The 26,030-nt window shown below is 35.3% G+C and overlaps 1 protein-coding gene across 3 annotated transcripts in view; it reads left to right on the forward strand.

Annotated features, from left to right (window-relative positions):
• Positions 1 to 26,030, forward strand: part of LOC106661386 (homeotic protein ultrabithorax) — a 348,363-nt gene that overhangs the window by 277,688 nt on the left and 44,645 nt on the right. Inside the window, exon 3 of one of the 3 annotated variants that reach the window (XM_024227479.1) lies at positions 21,534 to 21,782. The exons of the other annotated variants lie outside the window; for them this stretch is intronic. The gene's annotated coding sequence lies outside the window, so the exon portion shown is untranslated. Of the gene's footprint in view, positions 1 to 21,533; positions 21,783 to 26,030 lie in introns of those variants that run through there. 3 annotated transcript variants of the gene reach the window in all.

Below are 26,030 nucleotides of genomic sequence, written 5' to 3' on the forward strand. Positions count from 1 at the left end.
AAAATCTTGACTTCAATGGCTGCGACTTGATATAATTAATAATTTGAATAGACTAATCCAAAACGTTCTTAAAAGAGGTTGGCATTTGTTTAATAGCGAAAGCATGTCTGTGGAAAACACAATGACTGCTGTTGCAAAATAAAAACTTTCGTTTCCAGTATTCAATGTTATCAATGTTATTAGGTTTTAATTTTATTAATTCGTTCTAAGTTTCATTTTGTAAATATTATTTTTCCAAAGTTCGCCTCGTACCCTCAAGGGTTCTCAAAATTGTTCAAGGCAGTTTAGTTCCCTATCTCGTTTAAAAAAAAAAACGGTTTAGCCTGTAATTGCTTCTTTGTTTTGATGATCAAATACAGATATTCGATCTAACATTGGAAGCCCGGCGATAGTTTGATATCCCACATTACCCTACTATAGAAGATACAAAACTGGCAATAAGGGACATTTTGGATTGAGAAATAGAACTGACTCTCATTGCTCAAGTTACACATAAACATTATACCGGTTAAGGCGTCAAGGACTGATCCGTGGACTGGTCCGTGAGTCCGTGGCTCAACTTTCTTCCTCAGGAAACATCCCTTCGGCCCCTGAGAGGGACGACAATACATAGCTCTATGTCATTATTGTACCTAGTCGGCGTCCTTCTGCCGGGAAGGGGGTAATTTATGGTAACGCCGGCCTCTGGATAAATTATTCCCCTCCTCCCACTTTTCTTCTTAGCCCGAGGGGATTTACGACGAACGAAAAACTTGTTCACGGTTAGGACGGAATAGAGACGTCCTCTAAGTCATATTTATCGTCGTCGCGGGACTCTCCCCTCCTGGCATCGTCTTCGAAAATATACGATATGTATTCTTGGAGCTTCGTGTATGAGACATGTGTGCTATGGGTCAGCACCATGCCTTAAGTCCCTTAGAACCCCTTTGCTTCTTTCTACTTATGGCTGCTCGACTAGAAAAAGGAACGAAGCCTTCTTAAAAGGAAATATCTTCATCTACTCTCCATTTCTGTTAAACATGATTCTCTTGCGGTAAAATGATAATACTTAGTATAAAAAGACGTTTTTTTTTGTAACATATCATCAATTAAGCTTATTTATTTTTTTATTGTTTAACTGATTTTGTTTATTGAAATATCTTATAGGTGTAGTTATTTTATATCAATAATATACTTTTACTGGTGTACATTTTTGTAATAATTTAGGTTTGGAATAAGCGATTCCCTATTTAAGAAAACAAACTTTGCCACAATTTTTATTATTTCTATTAGAAAAAATAAAACAAATAACACTGGTATTTAAATAACAAATGTTGGTTATTAGACAAAATTGATATTGAGAAAATGGCACCGAAATATGGCAAATACACTGCAAATAAGTCTTTTTGGTGTTTTTCGAAAAATTATTTTACTAATGTATTTTATTAAACTGTATTAATAATTTGCCATCGCCATGTTTGTATGATAAATCATCTCTTATAAATTTATCGAGTGGGGAGCGAATATACAATGCATATATCATACGTGATCGAAGAGTAGCACTTGTCGCAATTTTAGTTCAGCTAAAACCTTAATATTCTTATTCTATTTAAATTTAGTATGGCAAAAATTAACACAACAATTATCCAACACTAAAAGTTCTTAGTAACCTTTTTATGTAAGGTTTTGGTTGAAATGAAAAAGCTAGCGTCACGAGCGGGATTCGAACCCGCGACCTTCGGCTTCTTAATACGTTCTTAATAACGTCAAAATTCATTATTCCTTTGAACTAAAAAAAAAAAAAAATGAATAATACCAATGGCAATAATGAAAACAATACCATATCAGTGTGTTTTGTAGTATTGGAAGAGAGTTACAAGTATATAATGGCCTGCGAAGTGAGAGGAGGCCGAGAATAAATCAATAACAGGCTAATAACATGAGCGGCGAAGGGGTGGGCTTGCGGCGCCAAACACTGATATTTACGGTCGAGTGTTTTTAACATTTCTGTGTCAGTGGTTATCCATTTTGTATTTTATTATTAAGTGAAAAAAAATGAGAAATATTTTTTCCAACGCAAGTAAAAGTTGTTAAGTTTTTGTACAATTCAGATTTAACAGGAAAGATAAGATTTACCAGATTTTTTTATAATTAATTAATTTATNATATTATTATGGACGCATTTATTTATTTAGAATTATTTCAATCATATATTAATTTAATTTAAAAACATGAAAAAATGGTTGAACAAATTTTAGTTTGGTTTATTACTGCTAGTTTGGTTTAGTAAACTAATGGTAGAAATCAATGAAAATTGATATTTTTAATTTTCCCCATTATTTTTGTGTTTTATGCAGCATGTCGAAAAACGACCATTACGCGAATTTAACATGAACAACCTCAATATACTGCGTTTAATAAGCGCACAAATACATGTTTATAAATTATAAGAATATAATAAATCATAATGAAAAATCACTAAGAATTAAGATTTAACTAAGAATTAACTAATTAATTTAACTAAGAATTAAGATTTAAGAATTTACTGCACCTGCCTGTCCAAGAAATCAGGGTTGTTTTCTAGCGGGGCTTCCCATACTGTGGTCCTCGGCGAACGTTGAGAAAAAATAATGTAAATAATAAAAAATCCAGTTTTGGGCTTAATCTGTAAAAAAGAAAGAAGTGGAGTGTTTTCCAGTTTTTGTTAAAAAGAAAAACTTGAGCTGGCAAACTTAAATTGATCGTTGATCGATGAAATATTTGAACACCTTCTAGGTTTTGAGATGTCCTTTGAGCACTACTTCTCTACGGCTCGAGATTCAATGCTGCAAGACCCTGAGTGGGGTTTTCAAACCGTTTTCTGTTTCTACCAAGCCAACTAATATATCTTCACGTGAATACGAATTTTTATATACATTACTTCAGACTCCACCTTCAAATGTACTTTCGAGGCCGATCCTAAATCCCTTTTTGTCTCCGACTGGGGAGCAAAAAATTTCAACCGCTCGTTTAACAGCAAAACCTATTCTTGTTCCATTTACCACAACTTACCCATGCGAATTCGGATTTTCTATCTCATACAGCCACCATAACTACACACTGACGATGTCCAGATGCTGAACCGGACATCCGTCTTAGCTGTCAAAAATTAAAATCAACATATCCAAATTGTGCAGCTAAAACAACCTGGTCCGCCGTGGATTTTGTTTTCAGAAAGGGGTCCGCTGCCAAAAACGTTTGGGAAGTCCTCTTTTATAACATTAGTCAATAGTTTGTATTGTTGAGTTGTAAAAGTCCGTAGTGTGATAATTAAATTTTATCCCTCTTGGCTTTTAACTAATGTTTATCTAGTCATTATTGTTTACGCACTATGAAAAATGATCAGTTTAGGCGTTTTTATTCGTCAGTTTAGTTAGAGCTCGTATTTTTTCAAGGTGTTTTGCCATCATAAAATGAGTGCATTGACTTAATTTATTAATTTCGTATTACCGTATGTGATGATGCTTTAGGAGAAAGGCACAGTCAGTAAGTAGTTTCAAGCGGGAATTTTGATTTGGAATACGCAAACCGCTCTGGTTGTCGTTCAACCGTTTTTGATGTCCAAATGGAAGATGTTCCACCACACTTAACGACACGAGACCTCGCACAGGCACTTAACATATCTCAATGTTTACATTAATAATTTCAAGGACGGAATTACAAAATTACAGAGAAAATGGGAACAAATAGTAAAACAAAATGGTGCATATACATATGTAGTTGATTAAATTTGTTTACAAGTACCTAAAGTTTGCAATGGGAACCACAGTGACCCAGTGGTTAGGTCCTCCAACTTGTATTTGCCAAGGTAGCGGGGTTCCAATCCTGGCATAGTCCTCGGGATTTTAATAATTTGAAAAAAAAAATTGTATTGTGGTTACCCATTCTATGTGGGTTGTGGTCAAAAATATCATGGAGTCATCATCAACTAACCGGACAATGTCCATTATGTAGAAAAAAACCTATCAATCACATATTTCATACTAATAGAAATAAATAATGACAATTAGAAAGTGTATTTTTGTTACCGAGATGGAATCCTGTGGAATCGTCTTTAAAATGTCACTGTGTGGTTCTTTTTGAAGAGTCCTTCAAATTTTTTTTTCAAATCAAACATTATTTTTGTTGTAACTGATATATATATATATATATATATATATATATATGTATTCTGATTGATAATGACAACGTAAACTTTATCGGATCTTCAGTTATTTTTCGCTAGTCATTTTATTCTGTACGTAATCAATATATTCAATTCAGTAATCATAAGAATACGTAATTTCAAATAAATAAGTAATATTCAATAAAACTATAGTAATATTCTCTAAACAATAAATTTAACACGTTTCTCCTGATTTGTAACTAATTTCAAACATAACTGCTGAAAAGGCGGGCTTTAATTACTGGTCGATAAATCATGAGAAGAGACTTTAAATCAATAACCGACAGGTCCGAAAGCCAAAAATTCCATGTTGTAATTCGTTAGGAGGCGTTGGAACGATTGGACGTTGACACTCGCTGGATTTATCACTTTATCACGTGTGATTATTCTAAGGCTGTAAATAAATAATTAAAGGGCCTTCCAATCTGTAAGGCCGATATCCAAACGTAGTAATCAAAGCTTTGAAGATTAAAGATGAATATTAAATAACAAGGACGAAATTTATCGGCGAAGCTGGGACAATGGGCTGTTACATAATGCCCGGGACTTATCTCCGATCTTGAATGAGTGAAGCTTCAGGCTCAGGTCTAATTCAATTTACCAGTTATGAGTAATAAAATAACCCGCACGTACGACCACCTTTAACAAGAAAAAAACTCGGATTTTCGAGTAACGACAATTTTAAAGAAGTAACTTTAAACTTCTTTATTTATAATGTTAACTTTGCTCAGCAAAGCACCTAGTACTACCTGTACCTATATGTAAATTAAAGATTTAGCCAAGGAAAATGGCAATTCATCTTTTTCTTAATCGTCAAATCTATGTGCAGTTAATTATGAGGTATGTTTTGCCCCGCGGTGTCAGTTACGTTTTGATTTTTCTTCAAATCAGCTTATTTTTCATATCGCATCTCTCTTGATTTGGACAGACGTAGTTACGATATTACAGTTGAAGGTTAGTTTTAATATTTTACCATCAAAGCAACAATTAAGATTACTTAGAAATTGTTTCAAGAAAAACGAACAGTTCAAAAACAATGCTGATACCCGTCTATCACAAATTTACACACTAACCATTCAAAGACAAATACAATAAAACACTACAGTTTCGCAATGTAAATTTGGTATATAAATTAACGTTACATTTGAAAAAAATATTATCCAAACTGTGAGTACCAAAAGTTTAACTTTTCAAAAAAAGTCGATTTATTGCGAGGAAACCTTTTTTCCTTTTGTAAAGGGGTTCAAAACAGGAGAGGTCATATTATTACCCGGGGGAGTCGGTGTTTTTTAAAAAACAAGCCCATTTTGTAAGTATGTACATTGGGTTCCCTGACCCATTCACTGATGAGGTCGACGTATGAGCAACCTAGTACAGTTTTAATTATGAGGTTTTGTTGTTTTCTTATTGTTTGACAAATATTGTAGTTTCCCATTATATAAGATCGATGATTGTTTGACAGAACAACGTTTTAGTAGTGGTAACTCCCAGTTCATATGATAACGAGAATTTAACAAAAAACTGTTTCCAGTTTTTTTTTAAGTCATCACCGGATGCTGAAACCTTGATTGTGTTTGGTAAAATGGAAAAAGATGGTATGAAATACACTCCCCTTTCAATTGCTATCGCGAATAGCAGGTTCCCGCAGCGATGAAGCAAGCAACAAAAACAAAAAAAAAAACAAGTTTGGAATTGAATTTAATGGTTTGTCCGAATGCGATAAATACGCCCTTCCAATACATTTCACCGGCGGGTAGTAAATCAGGTTTCAGTTGGACATCTTCATCAAGGTGGTTGCTTTCTTCATCGGAGGGGGGAGATTGCTTTTTCCGCGGAACGTCACCCCATGGTGATTTACCCGGTCGGCGAAGATTAAGCCGGCTTGAATACAAGCCGGAAAAACACGTTCACACATTCAAATACATTCGTGCGGGAGGTTTTAATAATACTTTCGTCGCAGTTCCCCGTCGAAACCAGAAAGATTAAGATCGGAAATACAAAACTCGGTTAGAATGAACCTATCCCAATCTTTTCAAAGGTAGAAAGTTTGTAAAAGAAACATTCAACAATTTACGCTCTATTTAATTAAGCATTTTTTCAGGAAACGTCTGTTGATATAAGAGTTATCATCCCCCACTTATTTTCATAAAGCTAGTGGAAGGAGATGTACTTTATTTCAGCTATAGCACAAGCAAGCTGAAAATGCTTCATAAATATAATACGTTGAAAAACATAGTGTTATCAAACAAATTAATAAAATATTAACATATAATACTAAATCACAACATGAACAAAGCGGTTTTACTGTTATGCGTGACAGGTCCTCCGTGTCACCCTCTCGGCTTGCCTTGCTAGAGAAATACTCGGAGCGTCTCGGCAAAAGGGTAGTTGTCTTAGTCCTCGGTCGCATATATCTAGAGGGTAACATAAAGGTGGACGACGCAACCTATAGTCCTGAGCACAGTGATCCTACCCTCTGAAGCTAAAAATGCAATAAAGTATTATAAAAGGAAATGGCAGGGTCAGTTGGCCAGGTCAACAAAGAAATTGTCTAACAAGAACACGGTGACGGATTGCCCTCTTGAGGATCAGAAGGTAGAAAATGGTGCAATCCCAGCCGATTAAGAAATGGCCTTGTTAGGTTGACACACGTCACTGACTTTCGTGTGGTCTGTACCCACGTATGGTCTGTCATTTAGAGAATGAATTGTTATTTCGTGTATCCCACTTAATTGAAGGACGTCATTCCTTCGCTCCACCTAGAGAGCGAGTAGAAACAGCAGCAAATATTTGGTTCACCTGTTTGGATTTTCGGATGAAGCTGGAGCCTTATATTGTTTATATAACGCGATAGATATTTCGATTTGTGTTTCTTTTGTGTATATTTACTTGGAATGAATTTATTAGCATGAATGTGTAATATGAGATGGTTGATGGAACGATACTGACCACCCATACCCTCAATAAGATTAGTTAAATAGAACGTGCAAAAGGCTGACGGAGGAATATCGAATACTCTACCACACTATATGAGTGAATGGTACTTAAATAGGAAAAAATGCCCTTAAAAATGAGTGCGAATATGACTAAAAAACTGCACTGGGCCCTAAAAATTGCCTGTCTTTTCGGTTGCCTTTGTTCGACATTGTCATATATATTTTTTACGTTGTTCGTACTTAGGCTAGAACAGATAAATCATAACGTAAATAAGTTATATATCTGCTTATAATTATTTATTTAATTAGTTAATCTAATAACTACATGTCAGAATTTTTTAAATTATTTGGAAGCAGGTGATTTGATTCGCTAGTCCGGTAAATTTTCACAAATTTGTGACTTTTCTCTAGCGAAATATACAACCAGACTTTGCGAAAGAGGTTATATTGGTTTTATTAATTAAAAGTGCATTCAAGATATTCACATTATTCTGAAGGACTAGACGTCCAACTACTGGTTGTATGGCGGGAACGAATGAGTTTACTCCTAATAACTTATATACCTAAGGAAAAGATATTTGTACTGAACGTTGTTTCGAAATAGAACAGTTGAAGTATTTAGAAAAAATATACAAAACGTTGATTTTGTATTCAATTCCTGCCTACTTTTAGTCCTGCATACAATTTTGCTTCACATATTTTTACAACCCATTACTTACCAAAATTATCTGTAGATCTTTTGGTTACCTTTGATTTACTTATAATATATGTGAAGAGATGTCATTAAGGACGAAACGTCATAAGTACCATAAGTTGATATTATTCGATGTATTTTTAATTTTGTGTAAATAAAATAAATCCTATTCCTAAATTAATTAAGGTTTTCAGTGTAGATAAAAAAGTCAGTGTCACGAGCGGGATTTGAACCTACGATCTTCGGCTAGATACGCCGCTGCTCTACCACTTGAGCTATCGAGACCTCGATCCACTCGGACACTAACCTCCCATCTCAACCCCAGCTTTTGAATTTTCCCTCCTTTTTGCTATTTTTCAAATGTCGTGCAATCTATTTGATTCTCGGCGACAAATGAAATGGCCAGCTTTAGTGAAGGTATACTTCATTTAAACTTATTAAATTCACTAGTTTCGTGGTCCGCTTGACCAATTAATATCTTTCAATTAATTAAGGTTTTTAGTTGAGATAAAAAAATGGACCATGAAACTAGTGAACCTATTCCTAAATTTGAAGACCCTTATAGTTTATTTATTAGGCTTATTTATCATAACCAGCAGAAGAACATAGGCATGATAAAACAACATGACTATTAAATTATTACGATTTCTTTTTACTTTAAAAAAATTAAACTATTACTTAGTAAATTATTTGAAGGTTAATGAAGTATTGTTGTTCGTACAGAAAACGTTTTACAATAGAACAAATGTAGTGTAAAAATTCATCTTCGATTTAATTTCTGAATCGTTTTGAAATTTTGCTTTGTCGTTGTGTTTAATGTGTTTAGTCTAAACAATTCTCTGTAGATTTATAGGCTATTCTATGATAATTGATAATATAAATACCACTTTTTAGATTTTTAGATTTGGATTTATATCCATACATGTACAGAGTTGAGCCTATCACTTCCAGCAGTTCATTGGCAATTACAGCTTTGGTAATTTACTATTAATTACAGAGAGGCTTCGAGAATCACCCACCCCGGTGGCTGGAAGTCCAGGGTCAGCTCCGTCTTATCCTTATCTATCTTATATTGGCCAGCTACCTAGATTTGATGTCCCGATGCTGTCAACAGCAGGTCAATTCGGAATAGGGAACCCCTGCCGTGTTCAAGTAATTTTCATATCTGATGGCATTCCTACACGCTCTCTTCATGGAGCCAAGAAATTTCACCCCTTAATCAGGTGGGACAGAACTTTTCTCTATGTGCAGGTCACATAGTAATTGTCCGTGCGTCAACCTCACTTGGCCTATCCTTAATCGGTTGCGTATGACCTTTCTTATTCGCTTTAGATAATACACACTGTCCAAACCACCTCTTTTTATTTAACTACTCACATCTTTATTATGCAACCTTTTTTGAAAAACTTTTTATGCTGTTAAATTAATCTATTTTTAAATGTATACAATGTATTTTCCAAGATTATATCCATAATTTAATTTCAGTAATGGAGCAATCAAGTGCTCTTAAGAAGGTATGGATGTACGCTATGCGATTAAGTCCCGGCATAAAATTGCCATAATTCAAGAAGGCCTGACGAGGGTAAATAAAGAAGAAAAAAATCGTAAATAGGGGAAAAGCCGCACAAGTGTGCCCACCCCCTCAGAAATGCCAAGACGGCCCGTAATTCAGAGCTGCGGCTCTAAAGAAAGTCCGGAAGCGCCAAGGGGTGTTTTATTGACACCACTTAATTGGCCGGCTTGAACAATCCGAGACATTAAACTTGATTAATTCCTGACGAACAGGATTTTCACAGCACGGACTCTTATTTTCATAGAGGACCTCCTTGTTAACTTTACCAACGCCACTCTTAATTACGAACGAGTAATTAAATTTCCCTTTTTATGGTTAGTGATATAGTTATTTTAAGCTTTCTTTTGTTATACTAACTTTTTAAAAGTAATTTTGTACTTACAAGAGTAGATCTATAGAACATACATTATTATACAATTTATTCTTGATAATTGAAATTAACTTCCAAATTAAATGTAAATTTAAATGTAATCAATTATCACAAAAATTAGAAAACTAAATTTCACAACGGAAAGTAGACGAGCACAATTAAGAAATTACTGGAAAAAAGTAAGAAAACACTCTATTACTTCATGGACCTTTTCGTTTCGAGCGCAAGTCTGAGAGTCCTTCCCAACTAGGAAATTATACATATGAGCTCTCACCTCATTTTAAACAATCGTCGCACATTACCCAAATGCAAATTGCGATTAAAATCAGAAACAAAGTGGCATTAAGCAACTGTATGATCAAGGTATATATCCGGTCTATATATCAAGGTCTCTATACAGTTGAAAGTGATTTGATGCCATACCATCCCAACAGATTCCTCTTGATGATTTTAACAATAACCGGTCATGTTTAGTTTTCCGGTCATGATTCTACTGATTCTAAAGTGATGGAGTGGAATATTTACTGAATGGATTATGCCAATGGGAGAGAATCGGAACGTATTGTTTTTTACTACCTCAAAGGGAGTAATTTTTGGAAGACGGGAATAGGGAGCTAAAGGACTTTAAAAACAAATTTAAAGTATTTAAAGTGAACCTTAGTGTGCATACCATTAATAGGATCATAGGTGTGTGTACAACATGTAACTAAAACTGATGTTGATAACCAAAACCTGACATGCATAGAACAACACAGAACTCTTAAACAGCATTAAATATAGTGAAAGTTGCTCTTGCACATTGCTCTTCAACATGAAGCCCACCCAAATTTTATTTAAATCCCACATTCCCAGCAAATGACACCTGCTACAAATGATGTTGGAAAGACGAGGAGGTGTAGGTGTAACTACAGAATATTTGTACTGTTGGACAATTTCAACAGGTGATCATGAAAGAAAAAATGGTAGCAAGGACAAGTCTGCCACTTTTGCCATATGGTACAACCTTAGCTTTAACAGTCAGATTCGATTTTTTTGTAATAAACTTCTAACATATTTTTGTTTCTTTCTAATGTCACTCTCTATCTTTGCCGTATCAAAAGAAAACATCATCAGCATAATTACAATACTATTTTAACTATAGTGTTGCCAACCTGCGCACCATCTTCAAGTACAGAGGGAAGGCGAGCATGGAAGAGGGAGAAAAGGTTAGAACTTAAAAATATATCCCTGCCCTACCCAACAATATCTTATTTATTAAAGGCGACCTCTGTGCTCGATTGGTTAGGTAGGCAGACGCAGATGGCCACTTCAATGATCCGGGTTCAAATCCCGGCAAAACCCAGCTTTTTAATTGATAACTATAAAAAAAAGTATGCTATAGCAGGTTGGTCCCTCATTTAGGATGGGCAGTTGGACTTTGAAACCCCCGTGAATAACGTTACTTATGGGACTTTTTTACTTCGTTGCATCAGCATGATAATTATACGTACAGTTTAAAAAAAGTAAATAATTCCAGATTTCTTCCTTTATTTTGTCTTTTCAAACTTAATATAATAATCACAAGATCAGATATTAACAATCTTCATAAATATGTGTGGTGATTAGTGACCGTTAATCGATATTTATTTAGAAATCGTGAGATGCTGTCTGGTGTGACGTAGGTTTCAGAAAAACATTTTCTTTATCGTGCCAACGTTTCGATCATTATTGAGATCATCTTCAGGGCTCAAAGTGTTAGTCTTCTGTGTAACTGTGCCATTCTTGCGTGTCGTGTCGTGTCGAGAGTGCCCCACTCTCAACACTCTCGACACCACACGCAAGAATAGTACAATTACACAGAAGACAAACACTTTGAGTCCTGAAGATGATCTCAATAAAGATCGAAACGTTGGCACGATAAAGAAAATGTTTTTCTGAAACCTACATCACACCAGACCGCATCTCACGATTTCTAAATAACTAAACTTCATAAATATGAAAATGTGATCGTTTTAACGGTCGGTAGCACAAATATTCACTAATGAAATGTGATCATTTGTATCTTTTAGTATGAAAAAGCTAGCTAGACCAATTTCTGAGTTATAAAATTTTAAATATTGATTCAAATTTTCAACACCTATTTTATTCTGATTACCAATGTTGCTGTGATGTATTTGAACGGTTAAAACTCATTTCCACGAATGAAGTTCCATTCGACGTTGAGTGTTATGGAAATGCGCATTCGGGATGAACATATGCATCAAATAGAGGAGCATTCGTCAACCAAACATGTGAACACTTATATAACATATTAATTTAATACTTCGATATTTGATTAGCATTGCTACATAACTGAAGTAAACTTTCCGAACCCCTTGCATTAGATATGTATATCGTGAAAATCCTTCCAGAGGAGCGTTATTGCTTGGTGGTGGAACCTAATAAATTTTCTTCATTACCTCACTAACTTATCGAAAGAATAGATCTCGAGTATTGACAGTCAGGAAATTGATGTTCAAAATTAGCTCAAGTGGTAGAGCAGCAGCGTATTTAGCCGAAGGTCATGGGTTCGAATCCCGCTTGTGACACTGACTCAACCAAAACCTTAATTAATTGAAAAGACGAAACCTAATAAAATGTTCAAAATTATTCTGAACCGCTCGGGGAAAATTTGGCCCCGGGGGCAATTTTCCGCACATGGACTCCTTGATTAGTCACTTGTTCTCCTGGAATTTTTCCTTTAATATAATTCTGACTTTTATGACGTGAGGTATAAGTAAGGATGACATCATAAAAGGCAAATAAATTAATAAAAATTCTACATCTTTTTTATATTACCATCAACATTCATCATAGCTTCATGTTTCAGCTATGTATATGTGGCTTGTGTGTTTGTGTTTGTAATGATTAGTATATTTTAAGAGTAAAAAAAGAGATTATTAAGTGTCCTATTAGAGATTACCCTTTAAAACGAACCCTTTTGTAAAATGTCGGCAGGCTGAAAACTGAGAGGCACGTCTCTGGCCAGAAGACCGCCACCTCCAAAGTTTGCGCCCCTGGAGGCCCCCGTCCCCCAACCACTCTGCTTTCTACGCCCTCAACGCCAGACAAATTTCAGCCCCGGACCGGCGAAGGGGGTAGAAAACTTTACTAGTAAATTATCCACTTAGGGTCGGCCTGAGCTCAGTTCCTCCGCAGACTTCTTTCCAACCCCCTACCACTTCCCCTTATGTGTTTTTCATGCCGCCGCCCCTTCCCAGACCATCTTTTTTACATCTATTCCCCATTAGCGGTCTCCTTTATTGCTAAGTTTTAAACATTATTCGATGCAGACGCTTATAAGGCCACTTGAAAAATACCGCGGTTTATGACCGGATCGGTCGATACATTATTGATGACAAACGATGTCTACAGTGATGTATGTTACATACAAAGTGATTTTAAATTACAGCCCATTTCAGCAAATTACACCTTTTTTCTCAGACTCTTCCTAAAAACTTGAAAATAACTGCTGCAAGATTTCCAGAGAAACAGAGCATATGAATTAGAAACCAAAAATTTAAACCTTAAGATAGATTAATTATCGTATGATAATCATAACTGATTATCTTTCTTTTATATACGTATAATTGCATATATAATAGAATATCCGTTAAAATTGTATTATTTTAGATCAACTGACCGATAAGTTATAGTTACATAGGTCGATATGGATGCTAGAGACATAATTCAGGATTTCATCTTTTTTTTTTCCTACATCTCAAATGTATTTGTACCAGTATTACTCCTAATTTATTTGTGTTATGCTGTTATGTTTGTGTGGGTTATGCTGTTAAAATTGCATTTGAGATGTACGACGATGGATTGGACTGTTCGTGATTATCCATTTGCCAGCTAATATTTCTCTGAAGTAACATGAATTCAATATCCGAACCCGTGTCCATTGATATAATAATCATTGGACTTCATTATTGATCTCGCTATAATATCAGGCTTGATCTCTGGAACCAATTATAAATACGAGTGGTAAAATAAACTAATATTGACCTTTAATCTTTAAATTTGTACGGTGGACGTGCTGAAATGGAATCTCCTATATAAATTAATTCCCCCAAAGATGTAATTTTTGGTATTTATTTGCACGCTACTCATTTTTTTCTCATATTTCAATTACGTGATTATATATTTTCAAAAATTATTGTGCATATGGTATTCTGAAAGTTTCATGGCGGAGAGTACAGATTAATGGTTTTGGCAAGGAATAGCGGTTACTAATATGTATGTGCATAAATAATCCCTTTTCACATTGCTCTTGCGTTTAGCGTTGGAGGTATGTGGTTGGGGGTGTTCTTGGCATTGAACGATGGCTCAGTACCAGAAGACAAACTGTTCTGGGGTGCTAGTCGGAAGATAAACTCCCTTAGACCGGTCACTTTAAGGGCGTATGCTCACCAGCAGAAGAACACTCGAACGAGGGGTGAAATGTAAATACGCCCCTTCATACGAAACGCGCACCCCTAACGAAACACTCCAGCGAGGCGATGTCTTAGACAGACTTAATATATCGCCGGGGCCCTTGCGACATTCGGCCGGGGTTTGGCAAGATTAGAAAATCAATTTGAAACAAGATAAAAAAATAAATAATGGCCGTAATACCCCACCTCCCGGTGTATAATCGATAGGAGTTATTACAGAAGTTGATCTTTTAAAAAGATCGGTCATAAATTCAGTTCAGCGAAGCGATATCTCGGCCATTATTCCATTGTGGAAACCTCCTTGGCGGGGAACGCATCATTATCTAGAACCCCAGTACAGTATGCAACACAATTTATAAAAAGCACAAAAAAAGTTAAAAGTTAAAACAATAACAAATTACTTCGAATGATAAGTTACTAAACTTTCTCCAGCCCCATTTAAAAAAACAAAGCTATCTATAATCAAATTTTGCATATCAAAAGTTTACTAACTTATAAATACAATTTTATTCCCTTAATGTGTATTGGTTGAAATTATGCATAAAAACGAACAATATTTAGTGCAATAAAAAAATTACGGCTTTCGGTGCTGGCGATTTCCACATATCGTAACCGGCTTCAAATCGATATCGAGGTGTGGAAACATCAATCATCATTCCACGTTTCATTAACTTTTATACGTGAGTCTTTTGAGAAATCAAAAGATATTTTTTTAGGCTTTTTCATTGCCTACTTATCCGTAGGATCATATTGCCTACTACATTTCCTGTACTTTTCAATTGTTAGGAGCGTTTTTTCTCAAGATAAATACGCCAAGATATATATAAATTCTTCAATGAATTTTTCTAAATTCACTATATATTTTTCCTAAATCATAGTTTTACAATACCTATTCTAGCTGCTTTAAGAATTCTTAAATATGCTCGTTTTTGTGTTTTAAGAATTGTAAACACTTGAATTTTCAGCTAAACGTTGAACCGAATAAGTAATTGTTGCAGGAATGTTGGATATTTTGGCGAAGGATTACATTATATCAGACAAAAATAATGAATATTGGCAAAGGTATGCTATGTGTGTGTGTTTTTCAACTGCATAAATTTTTTTAGTTTTTATATAAATCTTTCAACTTGATGGACTGCGTATTATGTAAAGGTTGTTTTAATTAAATATTATTTAATTTTGACTTTAAATCCTTCCGTAATAAACCTAAGCCTATTTACACTGCCATCGATGCGATGCTTTATCGCGCGGTAGAAGCTGAAATCCCGAAGCTAGTTTTCTTTATAAAAACACTGTAACATTAATTATTTATTTAAATTAATTAATCTTTTTATGGAAGGTTTTGATTGAAATGAAAAAGGTAGTGTCCCGAGCGGGATTTGAACCCACGACCTTCACGTTTCCCGAGCCGAAAGTCGTGGTTCGAATCCCCCCCCCCCCCGTGAAACTACGTTTTTCATTTCAATCAAAACCTTACATAAAAAGATTAATTATTTGAAATAAATAATTTGGCCAATAGAGCATTAAATATAATGGAATTAATTATTTATGTTTGCCTCATCATTCTCTCTATACATCGATTCCACAGAAATGAATATAAAGTTTTATTAAAATTAGTTTTCACATATTGCGCTGTATATTTACTACCAATAAATTCCTTAATTACGTCCGACAAACTCTAGTAAACTCAGGACAGATATTCTTGGCAGTTATTTGCCTGCTTTTGTCCCATGGTGTCGTACCATCGAGCATAAGTCTTTAATTTGAACCATTTGGAAATTGTGAATTTTTTAATTTTTAAACTATTGAAAAATAAATCTAATGTTGGAAAGTTGAATTATTTTTGGCTTGTATTTGGAGAAGGAAAGAATCGTTCTGGGGAAATAGAAGGGAATTAATATAACTACAAAGTTTTCTTTCAGTTGTCCTATATATAATTTTTGGTTGAGTACAAAAAACTTTTACTTGGTTAATATTAATAAATATGGACATTCTAGCAAAAAATTCTTTATATAAAATTGCTGTTGTCTTATAATGGATTCATAGATTTACAATTTCAATTTTCAATGATCCTCTGAAGTGTAAAATCAGCAAAAATTGAATACTGATAACGAGTAATTTTTCCTTCACACGCATTTACAGAATAATCATTTTTTCATGGTTTGAATGAGATTTTTCTCTTTTCTTTTAGGTTGTTGAACAAATATTGTTACTGGCTGTTGAAGCCGTCCAAAAAGGGGCGCTGTGGCAAAAACGCGACGGCGTTTCGCTGAAATTTCCACCGAATATCATCCCTTTGGCAATATAAGAAACGTGTAGGAAATTCCCAGCAGGGTATAAAACTGACGCCGTATATTTCGCCGCCTCCGCGGTTCCTTTTTTCAACGCCGCCTCACCCGCCCCCGCGGCCCTACCCGGCTCGGAATAACACAGGTGGAATGTTAAATTACATTTCGCAATTTCCACCCCCGCCTCCGGGGCACTTGGGTTGGAGGACTTAGAAATCGTAAATCTACTTACCCCTCTGTTGTCAAGACCGAAACAGCACTAGGAAATTGCTGTCCGGCTGTGTATGTATTTTTCAACTCGGCGCAAAAATATGCCCCCTTTTTACCAAATAAATCGAATTTTTTTCCGTCCTACTGTCTTCCTTCTACCCTTTCATCAGTAAGGAGCATTAAAACTGAATATCCCATAAGGACGATGCCGTCCCAAGCATAAATAAAATAACAAAGTTAGAGAAGATATGCACCTTTGAACACAGAGAACAATTGAAAACAGTTCAAATAATAAATTACGAATTATTTGTTGCATGACAATTACCAAGTTTAAAAGGTTGTATAAAGCACAAAAAGGATAAGGATTTACATACATTACCAATTATTATTTTAATCATGTGTTTTCACGATATGTGGGACTTTTGAAAATTCAATACTACAAAATTGTTTTCCCATTGGAACTATAAATTAAATGTATTAACTATAGCTTTTAGCTGAATTTTAATTAGCTGAACCGGTGTTCAAACAGATATTACAGATTTGATCATACATTGCTTGACCGGTTTATCTACATCTTCCATTTGAAAAGTTAAGTATTCTGCAGGTTGCCATTTGCAGTCGGTCAGTAGATTTAGTAAAAAATGTGATATAATTATGTAAGCTAATAAGTACATAATTTTCTTTTTACCTCTTTCTAATAGTTTCTTATGTTAAGAACAATAGACATGAAACTTTCAAATGAAATTATGTATGGTTTTTTTTCTAAAATAACTTTATTTATTATATTGGGTTGTCCGGAAAATAATGCAGGATTTTAAGTTTTCATTAAAAAAAATCTATATAAAATATTCTGTTTACGTTTACAGGATTACTCATTTGTANAATTATTTTGATTAAAGAACATTGCTTTAAAGTAACTAGTTTCTTTTTTTTTGTTTAATACCAAAATCCTGCATTATTTTCCGGACAACCCAATAACTGGTCTTATTAGACCAACCATTAATTTTACAATAATATTATAGAATAAATAAATGTTTACATTCTTATAAACACATAGGTACAATAAGATTTACATTTCACTATTCACTTTTAACTACAAATTCATATGGCTTCGTTCTTTTTAATCTTCTGACCGTGTTTCGGTTATGTAAAAGTTTGGTCACTTCCACATTCTCGTGCTGGCTGAGGCGAGCCTGGTGTTTGGCAGAAAATCTTTGTATTTCCTCAGGGTTCTTAAGATTCCTATGTGAGTCCTTATTCCTCACGCACCAAGGTGCATTGACCATGTTACGTAAGATTTTATTTTTTGTGATTTGTATGATTTTGATATTGCTGTGTTTGGTACAACCCCATAGTTGAATACCATATGCCCATATAGGCTTTATGACTTGTTTATGTAATAATATTTTATTTTGTATAGCAAGGTTGGAACCACGTCTTATCAACCAGTACCTTAAACCTATTTCGGTCCTTTTTTTTTCATGTGTTCTTTCCATCTCAGCTTGGCATCTAAGGTCATTCCCAGGAGGATTTCGGTTGAATGGGTGATAGTCGGTCTTAGTGATATCACCGCTGTGTCATCTGCAAACGTTGCAGTTTTTACTCCATCTATTTTCGGAAAATCACTGGTGTATAACAACTAAAGCAGTGGACCTAATATGCTACCTTGTGGCACTCCTGCATTTATTGTTTTTAATTTTGAATATTGATCTTCTTGTTTGACACTAAACAGTCTGTCAGTTAGGTAGGAACTGATAATGTCAATATATTGCTTTGGTAGCATCTCTTTTAGTTTATTAATGAGTCCTTCGTGCCAGACCTTGTCAAAAGCTTATGAGACATCAAGGAAGATAGCAGAACAAATTTGTTTTTCTTTAAGAGATTTTTCTATTACGTCCGTTACTCGGGGAATTTGGTCTATTGTTGGTCTTGTTCGGAATCCAAATTGGTGGTCAGGGATGATTTTCTTTTTTTTCTACAATGGGTTTTATTCGTTTTAATAATAACTTTTCGAAGAGTTTAGACACTGTCGGTAGTAGCGATATGGGTCTATATGATTTGACCTCGTTCGCCGGTTTTCTTGTTTTTAGTTTTTTTTATCATAATGACTTCTGCGAATTTCCAGATGCTGGGAACATATTTCAGTCTGATTGCAGCATAAATAGGTATGTTAGTTTAACTACACCCTTTTTTGGCAATTGTTTTAGTATTATCTCCAGTGATAAGGTCCTATCCTGGAGTCTTTTTAGCAGGTAAGGGTATCGTTTCTATCAGATTTTCCCATATAACTATGGGATAAATTTTACATAAGGAAACCGCTAAACAGTAAATCTCGGAAAATAACATTAAGAACTTCGCATTGTGATAATATGGGGTTTTCTCGCTCTGAGATCCATTATAACTTCCGGCGAAGTACATACTTTTGAAATATGTATATATCGGTACTCGAGAAACCCGAGAACGTTGCGGAGGATCCACGTGCGCGAAGTCGCGTGTGGTCGCATTAAGGTCGAACCAGATGTGGGATTAACCGCCTAATGTGAGGAGAACTCCCGTCTCACCTGGGATGGCTGGATGCGGTCTGGAGATTAGTCGCCCGGGAGAACAACAAGTTTTGAAGCGGTGATTTGTCTCTGTCTTCACCCTTAGATTTATGTTTCCCTCCTTTGGCGTTATTTGTGACTCCGAAGAGAGAGAAACTAGCGGCGAAGGTGAGGCCCGTGGATTCAGAGGCGAAAATTTACACCTGTATGGTGAATATAGCGCTAGGTTTACGAAACTGTTCGAGTTGGGGTAACTTTTGATTCAGAAGTGCGGTGCACGATAATTTACCTACAAAGACTAGTTTCAACAAGAGCTTTGTTTATTTTCAGATATGTTAAGGGATTTACGCCACTCTTTATCTAATTTTGTTGCATACAAGACGAAAAGTATTCTTCTTTAAATTATTTAAATTTGCAATATCATGTATACCACGCAATACCACTGATGTTTTATAACAACAATCTTAATTTGGCATCTATTACTTTACGAGGCAATAAATATAAACGTGAAGATCCGAATAAATAAAAAAATTCAAGCTTTCAATGACAAACTTTGCTTCAGTTATCGAATATTATAATTAATTATGAGTTTGACATAGACTAATAGGCTAAGAAATTACATGAATAAACAGATGTAATTAATATTAATAACTTCGTTGCGAAAAACCCTGAGAACTCCTAAATATAATATGTAATTTGTTCACTCAGATGGATGATACTTACGAAGGACGGTGAAATTATGCTAGTTTGGACCATGGCATGATATCGCTATTTTACCGTTGGATTGTACTTAAAAGGTCTGCGTTCCATGCAGTGTTTTTTGCATTTGAAAAATTTTGTTTTGTTTATTAAGAAGTTAAGAAGACCAAGTTGGTCGAATCGAATTGAAATTTTCTGGTCCACAGTACCTCCAAACACAGTTACAAATTAAAAAAAAAAAAACAAAGCTGGAGAAGGGAAAACAATTAAAGGCTAATAAAATAAACATATTAATATAAATAAATTTATACAAAAACTAACAAGGCAAGGTTGGTAGTTATAGATTTGTGCTATTTTCTTGATATAGAAGGCAAAAACCGTATACATAAATTTTGAACCGTCATGTTTTTGCAAATTTTACGCTCTACAGCTTTTATTTCGAGGACTTTTTCAAAAAAGTGAATGCTGTTGTCGATTAACACTTGTTTGCCTCATCACGGAAATTCAACTTTTCCTTCCGATTTCGCAGGTGTTGTGTGGCAGTTTGACTTCGAATAACTATTGAAACAATAGGTTTATGTATGGTTAAATCTGGAGAGTTCCATCGGCACGTAAAAACCACGTTTTTTCCAAAAAATCACGACTAACTCGAAATCGTTAGAGAAGAATTTGAAGTTTTCGTAAAAAGTTCAAAAATTGACATGTTCCAGAATTTTTGAATTTACTGATGAATGGCTAAAATATGCATTTCCAAAGTTGGCTTTTTTATTATTATTTTTTTTAATGGGCAGTGTATATACCCGATACACTTATCTATTTCTTTAGACTTGCCGCCACTTAAACTATCAAAAACAAGCATCTCAGTATATAAAAACTACTCAGGTCGAAACTCTTGCAAAACAAACGTGTCCGTAAAGGCCACACTGGCGGTCCTGGATTAGAATTCATTTTTTTCTTTTTTTTAATTGTAAAGATGTTTGACCTCTCATCCGCGACACCCCACTGAACGCTAAGCTCTCCAGTATGATAATAATTGGTTTCCTTTGTTTACTACAAAACAAACGCCTCATTTACACATCGTTCCTACAACCAATCTGGACTTAGAGAATCGAAATGAGTTAATCCAACTATTCCAACTTTCATAGAATCCAGTTACTCTAGTTCAAAAATTTTAAACCATTGGCTAAAGTGGAACTTGGTATCGAACCTTGCTATCCATATAAACATTCAAATCCAATTTGTCGTCGATACCTCAACAAGTTAATACAGATGCTTCCATAAAACCCTGGATCCTCTTCCCAACTCCTTAGTCGCCTATGGCCTTATCTCATAAGTGAGGAATGTCTATATTATTGTGTTAGGTTGTAGTTAATTAATGGATTACTGATCCACACTTATAATAAAAAAATTCATAATTACAACTAAGTTGCTTGTAGCGATGTTGTAACATAGTAATAAAACCAAAACCAAACATTTAACTGTCTTATTGATAATTTACATAACGTAACTATTGTTGTAATAAACATTATGTAAGTTTCAATCATGTTGTATTAATGTATTCATTCTACTTTTGTTTCTTGCAGGTGGGTGATATGAAGTTTACTGCATTATCTAGTCGTAAGGTGAGAGGTGAATTACAGAGTGAGTTTTTGCATGCAATTTACGGTTGTGCCTAGGATGACTTTCTTCCCTATCAATATAGTTTGTCATAACACATTGGGGAAAAAAGGAATTAACAAAGAACATATACTTTACGGAAATTATCCGTGGAGAAAGGTGATTTTATATGGATATCGTGGAATAAGATAACACACCAAAAATTAGAAATTAGTCTTCGGCCTTTTATTTTTCGGTTATGAAAATATTTGTGAAAAATAACTACTTTTGGTTCACTTCTTACGATAAAAAATATTTATAATTTATGGTTTTAATTTTTAATTATTTTAGCACGCCTGCATGAATATGTTTTTTAAATTTAAATGCATTTATTTGAAAAAATAAAAATAGTTTTTGAATTTGTCGAAATTTGGTCCCTACGACCCCTAAAAAAATTTCTTTGAACTAAAAACTGACGCTAAACGGGCGTTCAATAAAGAAAATTACCACGATAAAGAAAATAGTATGATTTAATGGACGGTTGGTGTACATATTTCACCATGTTATATAATCATAATGACGCTAATATATTTTGTTTGAAATTTAAAACAAGTATCTTCTTGATAAAAGCGACAGTGAAATGGATGATTTGTAACAAAATGTTGTAGAAGTAGGTGCAAACAAAATTTCATCAACAGTTGTTCTCTTAATTAATCGTGATAAAATATTTCTTAAAAGTTTTGATGATAAAAACCAAATTTGCAAATCGTCGATTTCAAAATATTGAATTAAGAAAAATTTGTACAATCTTCGGTAAAACTTAAACATCCAAACCAAGAGATATCATGGAGTTTTTAGTTCTTTATAAACTGCACAAAATGAATAGGAATATTGCCAATTTCGTACTGTTTACTTTCTCTAGCATTTTGTTTTATTTTTATTATAAATTGCATTACAATGTATTACAAATTATTTTATAGAGTACGCTCAACACGACACGCAAGAATGGCACAATTTCACAGAAGACAAACACTTTGAGCCCTGAAGATGATCTCAATAAAGATCGAAACGTTGACACGATAAAGACAATGTTTTTCTGAAACCTACATCACACCAGACCGCATCTCACGATTTCTGAATAATCTTCGACTAACGGTCACTAATCAACAAACATAATTAAACCGTGTGCTAAATCTTCTGTGTTCCTGTGTGCATAGTGTTAATAAGGTTGTCACTAATTTCGTAAGGAATTTCACTCTCTAGGTGATGGAACGCTGCACTAAATTGTTGGCGATCAACTGGCTGTGGATGGTGATCCAAAAGCCTTTTCTGCAACGCATCCACACGTGCTCAATGGAATTGAGGTCTAGAGGCAACGGGGGAAGGGCAGATGGGAAATTCCCAGGTTTTCTAAACACTGATGAAAAACTATGTCTCTATGAGATCTGTCATTGTCTTCCAGAAATCGAAAATCACTGCCAATGACATACCTGATTTGAGGGATGCATTCCTTGATAATTTCTTGGACATAACTGACTGCGGTGAGGTTGCCTTTAACAGTATGGAGTCCAGTTCGTCCTCCAGTGTAAATCCCAACCCAGACCATTACACCGCCTTTTCCAAACTGCACAAACTGCACTGAAGGGAGTACGAACTGGGGCATTGTATACATCCCCTGTTCTCGATAGACTCTTCGGCTCCTGATATCAGTATACAGACATACAAACAGAAAGGCGACTCATCAGTAAATATAACAGCATTCCAATTGTTGTGGACCTCTAGGCTCTCGCTGCACCATATTATCCTGAGTTGGTAGTGGCGGGCGGTTGCTGCAGGTCGTCTCGAAGGGGCTACGATGTGAGGCCAACTTCCTACAAACGACTTCGAACCGTTTGTGTTGATAAAGGCTTTGTTAAAGCATGTTGTACTTCTTTTAGGATCTGACGGGGACTATGGAATGGTTCCGACTTGAATTGACAACAATGACACTATTTCGTCCGCCCTTAGCATAGTAAGGTGCTAAGATCCACTACAGGCCTCCTATTGGCAGTCGTCTCTCGAAATCGGGCTAAAGCTCTGAGAAACGCCAACTGACTCTGCGATATCCACTTGCCCGTGACCTCGATCACTCATTCTGGCACTAATATTGCGAACTTCTGGTTCAAGATGATGTCTTTTCATGGTTAAAGAGAATACAACTGGATTAAAATGGAGAAAATACGAGAAAAGGCGTAGGTTTACAAAATCAATAATCTTCATGTTTACTATTCTTAACTAATTTCGTAAATAAAAATGAGGATTAACATTTTTTTCGTATTTTCCATTTTTTTTTTTTTTATACAACTAACATTGAAAATTAAGAGAATAATTACAAATATCCCTATTCATTTTTGAGCAGTTCATAATGGAACTAGTCGAAACATTCAAAACGACCCCGACGAAAATTGTAAAAATTGTGTAATTAATCAGTCGAAAAAAGAGCGATCATTAATACTGTATCTCCACTAACAAAAGGCTATTAGACTATTCACGATTTATAGTTAGTGGTCTGTAGGTTAAACATGCCATTTATTCTTTCTCAATCCAGCGGAATGTTTCAATCGAGTACGGAGAGAAATATGATAAAAATGTTGAATGTAATTGTACAGGAAATAATTCAAAAGTAATTGACTCGTTTTAAAGATGGCTCGGAGCCGCTCGCCTTTGGGCTGCAAGTGCGCAAGGGAGAGGGACATAGACCGGCAATAATAGTTGGTATAATGGATTAGTCGGGAGGCCTATTAGGGCAAGTTTATGACCGTATATGTTTACCTAACTGCACCATTACTTCCTCCACAGAACACTTCTCATACACTGTTGCTCACCGGTCATGTGACTCCGTTTAATTTTTCACCGTAGTAACTGATTGCCGTCAACAGGCTCGTTTACTATCACATAGGGTGTAACTATGGATGATAAATGTTTTTTTAAGAGCTCCTTTTGCGATTATTAATTTTGATCACGTGTCCGAGGTTGAGAAATCCATAAATTCACACACACAGTAGACAGGGTGATCGGAAACAACCAAACTGATAAATAATATCCAGGTGAAAATATTCAGATAATAATAAAAAGGGATATTTATTTCCAAATACGGTTTAATTGTAGTTATGAAAGACAGAATTTGATGTACAAGGTAGGAAAGTCCTGATTGCAGCGTGTTTCTATCAAAACTTTTGATCTTTTTGATTCTCTCTCACTCTCTCTCTCTCTCTCTCTCTCTCTCTCTCTCTCTCTCTCTCTCTCTCTCTCTCTCTCTCTCTCTCTCTATATATATATATATATATATCTTTCTCTCTCTCTCTCTCTCTCTCTCTCTCTCTCTCTCTCTCTCTCTCTCTCTATCTATCAATCTATCTATCTATCTCTTGTTCTCTTTCTTTCTCTTTCTCTCTCTCTCTCTCTCTTTCCCTCTCCCTCTCCCTTCTCTCTCTCTCTCTCTCTCTCTCTCTCTCTCTATGTATCTATCTATCTATCTATCTATCTATCTATCTATCTCTCTATCTCTATCCATGTATCTATCTTTCTATCTATCTATATCTATCTACCAATCTATCTATCTGTCGCCCTCACTCTGTATCTATCTATCTCTTTTTTTAATTTAATTCTTTTTGTTTATAATAAATATTCATAAACAGCACAGTCTGGACCTCTGTAGCAAACGAGAGAGCTCAGGATTTTATTTTCCAACGGAATTTTATCTTACAGAATAATGTAGAAAGGAATTGTTTTTCCGCGTGCGCGCCGTGGCAAGGGCCGGGGTTTGGAAAATGCGGACAATGTTAACAGCGTGGGCGGGGCCACCCTATAAATAATCCGCCCGCACCCCCTCGCTCCCGCTCTGAGTTAACTGGGGCGAAGAATTCGCTACATAATTAGTGGGGAATGGTTTAGGAGAAAGGCCCGGAGGGAGGCACTTCTTTAGGGAGGATCGCGTTAAATTACAACCGGGGTGAGTTTTTTCCGAGCCCACAACCCTTGAAGATTTGAAATTGAGTCCGGGAGATCTGGTGCAATATGGCGTCGGCCGCGGAAGCTGAGCCGTGAGAAATGGTCGGGAAGAATATTGTTAATTAAGCGATGGATCACATCTGCGGCAGTGAAGACGGACCAGAACCGGGGCAGTTCTTCACAAATGCCGTTTGCGATTTATAACCTTCCCGGGTCGTTAGAGAAAATAATTAGTCTTTGGATTCCAGCAAGTATTCCTAATCTTAAAAAGCTCGAAGTTGAAAATACGTTCTGTAGCCATATTTGCCGTCTACTTTTTTCAAATAAGACAAACTACACTCGCAAAGGTTTTAATTTTTTAAATAGTTCGAAATTTATTTTTGAAGTCTGCAAGCCGAAGAGCCAATAGTTTGGACGGTTCAGATCAGTAACACTGGTGTGAAATGAAAACGTTCTTTGGCTATGTTTGCCGTCCGCTTTTTTAAATAACACAA

The sequence above is a fragment of the Cimex lectularius genome, unplaced genomic scaffold, assembly GCF_000648675.2.
Source record: "Cimex lectularius strain Harlan isolate CLEC.00 unplaced genomic scaffold, Clec_2.1 scaffold18, whole genome shotgun sequence".
Lineage (NCBI taxonomy): Eukaryota > Metazoa > Arthropoda > Insecta > Hemiptera > Cimicidae > Cimex > Cimex lectularius.